We start from the raw sequence: 9,926 nt of genomic DNA on the forward strand, positions 1-9,926 counted from the left end.
CTTCATGGGAGGCAGAGTGATACAGCAGTGTGGCGTGGGAAACAAGTCTCAAAGTAAGTAACGCCAAAAAATTTGCTTCTTCTAATTTCTGAACGGTCTTTCTTAAAGTATTATTAGCCCATACTTCATTGTTTCAAAGTCCAGTAACGAGTTATTTATGCTAATCATTTACGTGAAGGTCAGAACCCAGGTACTCCTCGACGTCAGTTCTGGTGACAATTCCATTGGGACTCTTTCGGACATTTTCATATGTAATCTATGAGATCAAATTAAGAATAGTTTAGACTATTTTTTTGTAGAAGGTGCGTTCACATATACATAGGCACATATACACTGCAAAATATTTCTAAAAATAATAAACAAAACGAGAAAAGTTTCGAAATAAAAGGTTAATATTTTGAAGAGGAAATTGACCTGTTATAATATTTACTGACTCCAATCTTCCTGGGCAGGGGTATGGAGCCATGGGGAAATTTAAATAGAAATCCCTATCTTTTTTATTACAGATTCGGATTCTATGTGGAAAAATACGTAACTATATTCAATAAGTAAAAGGCACTTTAACCAGTAAAAACTAGTTGCACTAAGGTTTCTTCAATTGGAAGTCCCCACGTTGTCATTTCAGAATAAATGTGTAATAAACAATGCCAATCTTTGTCTTATACTTTTTCATGGCTCGTGATAGATGGATCTATCTTCAGAAAGAAATATTTATTTTCACTGAAGAAACTCATGTTTTATTTAGCTATGCTTTATCAGTAACAAACATAGATATGACGGAACCTGTTTTCCGTACATTACCTCAGTATAGGCTCGATTGTTTTGGGTATGACTCTTCACTTCTCATATTTCAGTTACAGTAACCGCTCAAATTGACCATCTCTAACGACCATCAATTTACTGATAAGCGTTTCGAATAATTCTGAACGTCTTAAAAGTGTGTCTGCAGTAGGTAAAAAAGTACGAGGGCAAGTCAAGAAAGACTTGGACTGATTTTTTTCCCGGCAGTTCTGTTAACGCTGGAGCTTCATAGTTTGGCATACAAGTAGGGTGGGTCTTGCTGTGCATATATATAAAATGTTGTTAAGGAATCATTGCATGTTTGGTAACCACGACTTTTTATTGCAGGTGATGTTCTGCGCCGCCTCTAGAAGTCGCCTGTAGAAGAAATGGAGTCATTACGAGATGAACAATTTGCAGCTATACGGTTCTGCTATCGCCTGGGGAAAAGTGCAACAGAAACTCTAGGAATGTTGAGAGCAGCCTACAAAGATGACGCTCTGCCACGAAGTACCGTGTTCTGGTGGTTCAAAGAGTTTAAAGAGGGCCGAATGACAATCACGAAAGCTGGTGGACCAGGTGTATCAGCGTCAGCTGTTACTGAGGTGAACATTAACACGGCAGCAGTCATTGTTAGAGAAGATCGCCGCATCAGTATCGACGATCTGGCAGCCGCACTACGCATATTTCATGGCAGTGCCTTCAAAATTTTGCATGACCACCTCCACATGAGCCGAGTGTGTGCGCGATGGATTCCGCGACTCCTGACACCAGAGCAGAAGGCCATTCGAGTGGAGACTTGCAGGGAGCTGTTGCAAAGGTTTGAGGATGGTGGAGACGCCTACCGCACCGTGCGACTTTTTTCTATTCCCTGTCCTAAAATCCAGACTGCGTGGACGCCGCTTCTCCGATAATTCCGAGGTTCTGAAGGCATCGGAGGCGGTTTTGAAGGACCTGTCAAAGAATGGCCTGCGACACGTGTTTGAGGACTGGAAGACTCGAATGAAAAAGTGCATTCAAATGGGCGGGGACTACTTTGAAAAGGATCATGTGCCTGTTGCTGAGTAATAATAAATTGCCTAGAAAAAAAATCAGTCCAAGTCTTTCTTGACTAGCCCTCGTATGTTCCCAGTAGAGTTAAAACCGTGCACCATGTGCACACTGGTAAATTTTGTAGGTTCGTAAGGTGCTACGTTTTGTGAAGGGAAGATGACAGTACATATTCTACTCTATGTTAAACTTTACATAATACATAGAAATAATTTCTGACGTCTGATTAGATTATTTTTTCAGATGGTTAGACAATACGTAAGGAAACGACGGAAGTCATGGACAGAAGATGACCTTCACAATGCTATGGCTGCTTCTGATGGAGGCATCACCAGGGTAACGATTTACTTGTAGAAAGAAATTGCATTTTACAGAAATTTGCTGGCGCATCGACCAAAACAAGTGACTGTGATGATTGTGGCTTCTGTGGTAAAAATTATTATACGCTTGATTCTACAAAATAAGTATGGTCCTTGGGAAGAATGCACAAAATGAAAATATGGTAACATGTAAGATTTCTTGTTGGTGATGTTAATCGTTCATTCGCATGTGGAAAGTGCATTTAACTTGAACTGTTCTTGTTTAAACAGCGTTTTAATTGCAAGAAATTATGTAGTATAATCTCTAACGTAGCGTAACTACACTGTGGCTAACTAGACTGTGTGATTCTCGTTTAACCAAACAATGACCATTAAAATATTAAAAATCTAGTGTTTAAGGTCTTTACTCAGAAAAGTTCTAGTGTCTTTTATTCAGAATAGGAAAAGATGCACGTCCTGTTGAGCTTTTCTATATGTTTAGATTGGAAATATACCTATATGATACTTCTTATACTTACTTAGAAGTCATTTGTATTAAGGAAACACACATACAGTAAGTGTTTTTATCACATTTAATGTGTCTGATGATTTTGTAGCCATATTATGATTTTAAGAATACTTTTTGCTTCCCTTAGTGTCCGGATTCACCCACCTCTTTCGCAATTTACAGTAAAATGACATCTTCTGTTTTCCTGAATGCCATTAAGAGCAACAGGCTAGCACTTTACTATCATGTGTTATATGTAGAGTAAACTCCAAAAAAATATTTGACCAGAACATAGTGGCTCTCTCCGCTGAATTAAGATGGCTACAATACAAAATACCTGAACTGTCCGGATTCTCCTGCTTTTACTCTACATTTTATACTATACAATAATTTTAAATGTCTATTTTCAGTTACTAAAAGCTCCTTTATATATTTACTCTGTATCCATGTGTTCGTAGGATACTACATTCCAAAAACTATTTGATGGATTATCTATCATTTTGAACAGGATATAAAGAATCACAAGTTAGGAATAGAATTAATTGATGGAGGTGATTCATCCAGTTGATCCCAAGATATGGATAATTACAAATCAGTTGCCCATGTGAGTAATTATAGATATCATTTTTGCTTGACAGACTACATGTAGTGCTGTGCTGTTGAGATTCTTCTTCTTGTTCACCTCAACCATAGGTTGGTGGACAACATGGAAATTTTAAAACTTTTCTCTCGCTTACAAGAGCTGTTTTATATTTTGATAAGGCTTCTTCTTCGTAACTGCATCTAGATATTCTATCCTCGGTCTTCCTCTTCCTAGTTTTCCTTCTGCCTTTCTATCAGCACAGTGATCCAATCGGAGTATCGAATAAGATAGCCAACCATGCTGTTTCTTCTTTTTCCTATTATCTTCATGCTCTGTCGTCCTTCATTAGCTTCCTTTAGTACGTCTTCGTTCCTTTTTCTTTCGGTCCATGATATGCGCAACATTCTGCGCCAACACCACATTTTAAATCCTTCCAGCTTGGATGTTTCAGCTTTTATCAATGTCCACATCTCTGATACGTACAGCGCCACGATCCATACAAGTGTCTTAATAAATCGTTTACGAACATCCAGTGAAACATTTATTGATGTTAGTAGTCCTCTTTTCCTATTGAATGCTTGTTTAGCCTGTACTATTCTTGAACTTTTTCACTTCTTACGTCCTAGGATATTAGATTTCCTAAATAGGGGAACGTCTTCGATTTTTTCTCCATCTAGCCATACGTTTGCCTCTTCCTGTCCTGCTCTTGTGCACTTTATTACTTTGGTTTTCTTCTTATTTATCATCATTTTGCATCTTTTCTCCAGTTGGTCTTTCAAGTTTGAAAGTGCTTCCTGCATGTCCTCATCGTTCTCCGCTATCAATGCTATGTCATCAGCAAACCTTATTGTGCTGATCACCTGACCATTTACTTTTACGTCATTTACGTTTTTATCCAAGAATTCTTTCATAGCCTCTTCTATATAGACGTTGAACAGGAGAGGTGAAAGTCTACATCCTTGCCTCACTCCTTTACTTATCCTTGCTTCCTTCTGATCTCTTCCTATAACAGCTGTCTGGTTCCTATAAAGTTGGTATATTATTCTTCTGTCTCTGTAATTTAATCTCAGCTTCTTCAACGCTCTGAATATGATATTCCAATCTACGTTGTCAAAAGCTTTCTCTACATCTACAAATGCTATCACAATTGGTTTGCTTATTCTGATGTCCTGTTCCATGATCAGCCGTAGACTCAGTATTGCTTCAATTGTTCCTTTTTTCCTCCTGAATCAAAACTGGTCGTCTGATAACCGTTCTTCGATTTTCCCCTTTATTCGTTGTGCGATAATTTTGCACAGTATTTTTGATGCATGGGAAAGCAAACTTAACGTTCTGTGTTCTTCGCATTTCCGTGCGCCTTTCCTCTTCGGTATAGGTACCAATATGTTTTTCCCGTAGTCTCTTGGTATTTTTCCAGGGATTTACATTTCATTAACAAGATCAAATAGTTTCTTCTTTGTTGCTATTTCGAGATTCTTAATCACTTCCGCTGATATTTGACCTATTCCTGGGGCTTTGCCATGTTGCATTTCCTCCAAACAATTGTCAAATTCGCACTGTAAAATTGATGGTCCTAATTCATTTTCGTTGACGTCTTCTTACTTCTCTATCTCGTCTTCGTTCACTCTGTCTTCTTTTTAGAGTTCTTCAATGTATTCCTTCCATCTTCTTGTTATTTGCTCCTCTTCTATTAGCATAGTTCCGTCATTGTCTATGATAATGTCTATGCGTTTCTTTTTCTCACCGAACTGTTTTCTAACCTTTCTATATGCCGTTTTTCTGTATTGCCTTTGACTCATATTCCTCAATTTCTTTGCATAAATTGTTTATCCAGCTCTCTCTGTCCTTCTTTACTTCTCTGTTGATGTGATTTCTACGCCTTCTGTATTCTTCTTCTTTGTTTGTTATCTTTGAACTGTCTTCTTTGCTCCGTCATTTGCAATATTTCTGCTGTTATTCAGGGTTTATATTAGGTTCTTGTTTCTCTTCCTATGTGCTAGTCGGCAGCTTTTGTAATCCCTGCTTTCATGGCTTCCCATTTCAAGTCGATGTCATCACCTGCTAAAGCTACCGTAGACGCTCTTTGTATGTCGCATTTGCAAATTACCTTTTCATGGTTTCATCTCTTCTTAGCTTGATTGTGTTCCATCTTTTGTTTGGTGATACCACTCGTTTCCTCTTTAGTCGGAGTTCGCTCTTCATCAAAACTAAATTATGGTCTGAGTCAACGTCTGCTCCTGGGTAACTCTTACTGTTCTTCACTTAATTTCTAAATGCTTGTCGAAGCAATATGTAGTCCATTTGGTATCTTTTTTTGTTTGTCTACTGGGCTTGTCCATGTGAGTCTTCTTCTTAGAGGTTGTTCAAAGAGAATGTTCGTTACAGTCAGATTATGGCTTTTCCATAACTCAATTAATCGTGTACCTCTCTCTTTCCTTTCTCCTAGGCCGAAATTCCTAGTTACATTCTCTTCTTTACCTTCGTCGACTACTGCGTTCCAGTCACCCATGATGATTAAATTGTCCTGGTCTTCAACTTTCATCAATACTTCTTCTATTTGTCCATACATTTCTTCTACTTTCTCATCTGTGTGCCTTGATGTAGGCATATATACTTGGATTATCGTAATATTTCTCGGTTCGATTGCTATCTTCAACATTATTATTCTTTCATTGTATTTCCAACTGCCCATAACTTTCTGCCCTATCCTCTTATTCAAGACAAAACCGACTCCTGCTGTACCGTTTACAGCTCCTGAGTAAATCATTCTGAAGTCTCCGCTCTACATGTCTCCTCCATCAGGCCACCTAACTTTGCTGATTCCCAAGATATCTATCTTGATGCGTTCCATTTCTTTCTTAAGGTTTTACAGTTTTCCACATTGTAACAGCGAATGCACATTCCGGGTTTCCTATCCTACAGGGGTTTCGTTTGATAACGATCGAGGAGGCCCTGCTGTGTTTCCCTACACTGCCGAGGACGACCCTCTGTGAAACAGTAGTGTCGTATTCCCTAATATTACATTCTCTTATTTCTCTTTTCATGTTGTTTTCTAGAGACTGAGTAAAGTGGTAGCATCCCAAGTCCTTCCACCTCACAGTGAAACCGCCATAGAGGACACCCTGTCCCTGCCTGTTTTGTTCACATCTGAGCCTTGCCGATGCCAATCATCTTCAGCCTCAGTGTGGTAATGGTAGAGCTGATGCCCACTACCATAATATCTCTCATCGTCTGACTCCTACCCCTAAAGACCTATCCGGCATGGGAAGCCTTCTGATAGCGAAGCTATCTCCGGCATAGCACTTGGGATCATTAGAGTACGGAATCGACCTCTTCCCCCACTGCGGCAAGCTGTGAGATGAGTAGGTTAGTATAATGTTCCGAATGCAAAATACTAATTTGTTGGTTTGATTCAACGCTAAGATGGAACTAAATGTCTTTCTACTCGATAAATATGAAGCTTTAAGTATTTTCGGTTTTGAAATAATCATCTTCAAGATAATTTAATTTGAGGAAAAAATGTTATATTTGGTTTCCTTTTCTCTCTTTACATCTAAAGAATAAATTAATTTATTGAACTTGAAATTTCTCATCCGACCGCTTCTTCTTTGCTCTTTTCTCTTTTCGAGTAATTCTGTGATAAAAACATATATTGAACAACGCGTATTAAGAGCTTCTGTAGCCGCGGCTGAGTGTTGGATCCATTGTCTAAAAGTTCAATCAAAATAAAAGAAATCTTCATATATTAAAACAGAATGTACTACATCACTTTCAAATCCAGTAAGGGCGAACATATTAGAAATTACATTAGATTCATTTGTTTTGGGTGGTGGTAGGGAAGCGGTTGAGAAGTAAACCCTAGTTCGTAAAAATGTGGCATCCAATCCTGCAAAAGGATGGATCAATTCTATCTTGCCTAATCCCATTATACCTAACGGTTTAACAGCCACTGATTTCTCTAAGATAAGAATTTCCGGTATTGCAGGCGAGATCGGAACTCCCATCTTTCCTAATTCCATCTCAGCTAAAATGGTGACAACGGAATTTCTGTACTAACGAGCAAATTTCACTACTAGATTATTAATCATCAGTACTATAAAAGTATGAAATCAAATACATTTGAAAAAATCTTCAATATTTATTAATCCCAGTCAGAGATCGTTATTACTAAATTATTTTCAGCCAGCTATATTATCAATATGAAAGAATTATTTCTTAAATATTAATAAAATTATTAGAGTTCTGTTCGAGTAGATTGAATTTATGAGGGCAAATTTACTCCCTCACTCTCGACTAATTTTAAACTAAAGCAGTGGATATGATTTGGGAACGTCAAAGAAATATATTTCATATTTTTTTTTTTAAATCAAATATTTTATTTATGAAAGTTACTGTAGAACATACCTTTTAATTGGGGTTGTGGGTGAACTTCTCTTATTCTCCTCTTATATATATACTGGGTATATCGAAAGTCCGGGGGCATAGGCCAACTCCGTTATGACTAAAAAAATACGAGAAAATGGAAAAAGAGGAATGTTGTTGGAAATAAGCGGTTTTCAATCTAAAATGGTGGATTTTTTCCAATCGCTCCAGGCGTTTGGTTTCCACATTTGTAATGAATCCTATGTTAAATGAAAAAGCCGCGTTTCCAGTTCAACCGGCTATTCCTACGGAACGTGAGGTAACGCAAAAACGACACAAGGAAAGTGCACATTATTGTATGAGGAAACCTAGAATCCGCCTCTATCCTTTCCCAACAATGCTGTAATGTTGGTATGGTGAAAGCTATTAAAAAAAAAAAAAAAAAAAAAAAAAAAAGCCTGCTGAACTGATAACGTTGCTTTTTCACTTAACAGAGCGTATTACCAGTGTGGAACCCAAATGCATATGCAATATATTGTCTAATGGCGGGGAAGAGGGAATAAATTCAAACTTTATTCCTGACAGCCTTTAGAAGTAGTGTGGATTATCGATAAGCCTGGAAAGAAGATATACACCATATTGTAATGAAATCAGGAACTATAAATGAAAAAAAAATCGTAAATTTTATTCACAAAAATCAAAATGTCAATTCTATTCGTGAAATTGAACTAATATTCTTGTAACATCTTAAATTTGGTAGAAAGTTGGCCATGGAAAGTATTAATTTTAAAATCAACTTCTAATCTTTTCTAAATTGTAGAAAGCAGAAAATATGTCGTTAATATTTTCTGTGGCGACTGGAAGGCACTTGTGCATAATCTAAATAGAATCTTTGGTAGTAAAACACTGCCGTTTTCAGTAGATAAACAGATTAATATTCCAGTTAAAATTATGATAAATTGATAGCAAATACCTTGTGGTAAATTAGGCTCCAGAAACACTTATTTTCTCTGTCATTTGGATAATAATATTCTTCAGCAAATGTCATTTAGATTTTCCTAAGATTTGCTCAACTAAAATACAATGTAATGACCGTTTAGCTAATTAAAAGCATAAAATAGCTGAAATAAACAAGGACAATAACTCATATAAAAGACCAGGTTTTCAACCAAAACATCACCCTCCACTCAATTTCCAAGAATCGAGTCTCAGAACATTTGAGTGACAATGGAGAAGTTCCTAGGAAGGAATAAGCAGGGTAAGAACAACAAATCCAGGAGAAAGGGCCTCTGCTTGATCAAGTAACACCATCTGCAATAGGTAAAGTATGACATTGGAAAGCTTAAACTGTCTATTTGCATATCACATGATTTTGGTTAGTCTATAAGTGACAGGAAAATATGTATATTTAAATATTCAGTTTATCTCTGTTATTTAATTAAGTTATAATTGCTTCAGTGTTGAGTGAGTATGTAAATTATCTATTAAGTAGTTAAGCTTGCATATGGTGTTCGGTGTCGAACTCAACACTAATAAATGTTTTTAGGTAAATGATTACATTATTTTAAAAGAATATAATCACAGGGAGCAAACTTTCTGGTCGCCAGGTCGTCATTGGCGACTAGAAATTTAGAATTGGCGACCAGTGTTCAGTAGGAACGGTTTCTGCCTACACGAAATTTGAAGTCCTCTTAACGGACATGGAAAGTGAAGTCTTCACAACGTTGTAATTCGCTCCTCCTTTCCCACCCTCAGTCGAAATGGTTTGCCTCATAAGTTGTATGTGAGAGACACTGGCGACCATCATTTTTGGATTGGCGAGTGAGTCTGACTGAAATTTTGCGCCCTGCATTACATTACCTTACCGCCTTTCTATATGCCAATTCCTTTGTAAGCCATTTATTTCATTAAAAATATAGTACTATTCGTGATAATAGGAAATTGTAACTACCATTTTTTCACTAATTTACTAAGTGCTTTATTTATTAATATCATATTAATAAATAAAACACTTAGTAAATTAGTGAAGGAATGGTAGTTACAATCTCCTATTGTCACGAATAGCACTATATTTTTAATGAAATAAATAGTTTATCCCATGATTCACACATATCTTAAATTTGATTTCTTTATTTCTTTTGCTGTATGTGACAATTTTGCGTCAAAATAGAATATTTTGCTGAAAGTTATAGAAGTAAATTGTTTTCTTATCATATTATGTAAGTAAGAAAACTTCGAAATTGGAGTCAATTTATCGTAGGCCTAGCTGCTTATCCTTGGCCGATGTCCTTGGCTTTACAGAGCAACAGCAGTAACAGATAGCGTAAATATTTCTTTCTTTTTA

Source organism: Thermobia domestica, chromosome 8, assembly GCF_964235325.1.
Source record: "Thermobia domestica chromosome 8, izTheDome1.hap1.1, whole genome shotgun sequence".
Classification (NCBI taxonomy): Eukaryota; Metazoa; Arthropoda; class Insecta; order Zygentoma; family Lepismatidae; genus Thermobia; species Thermobia domestica.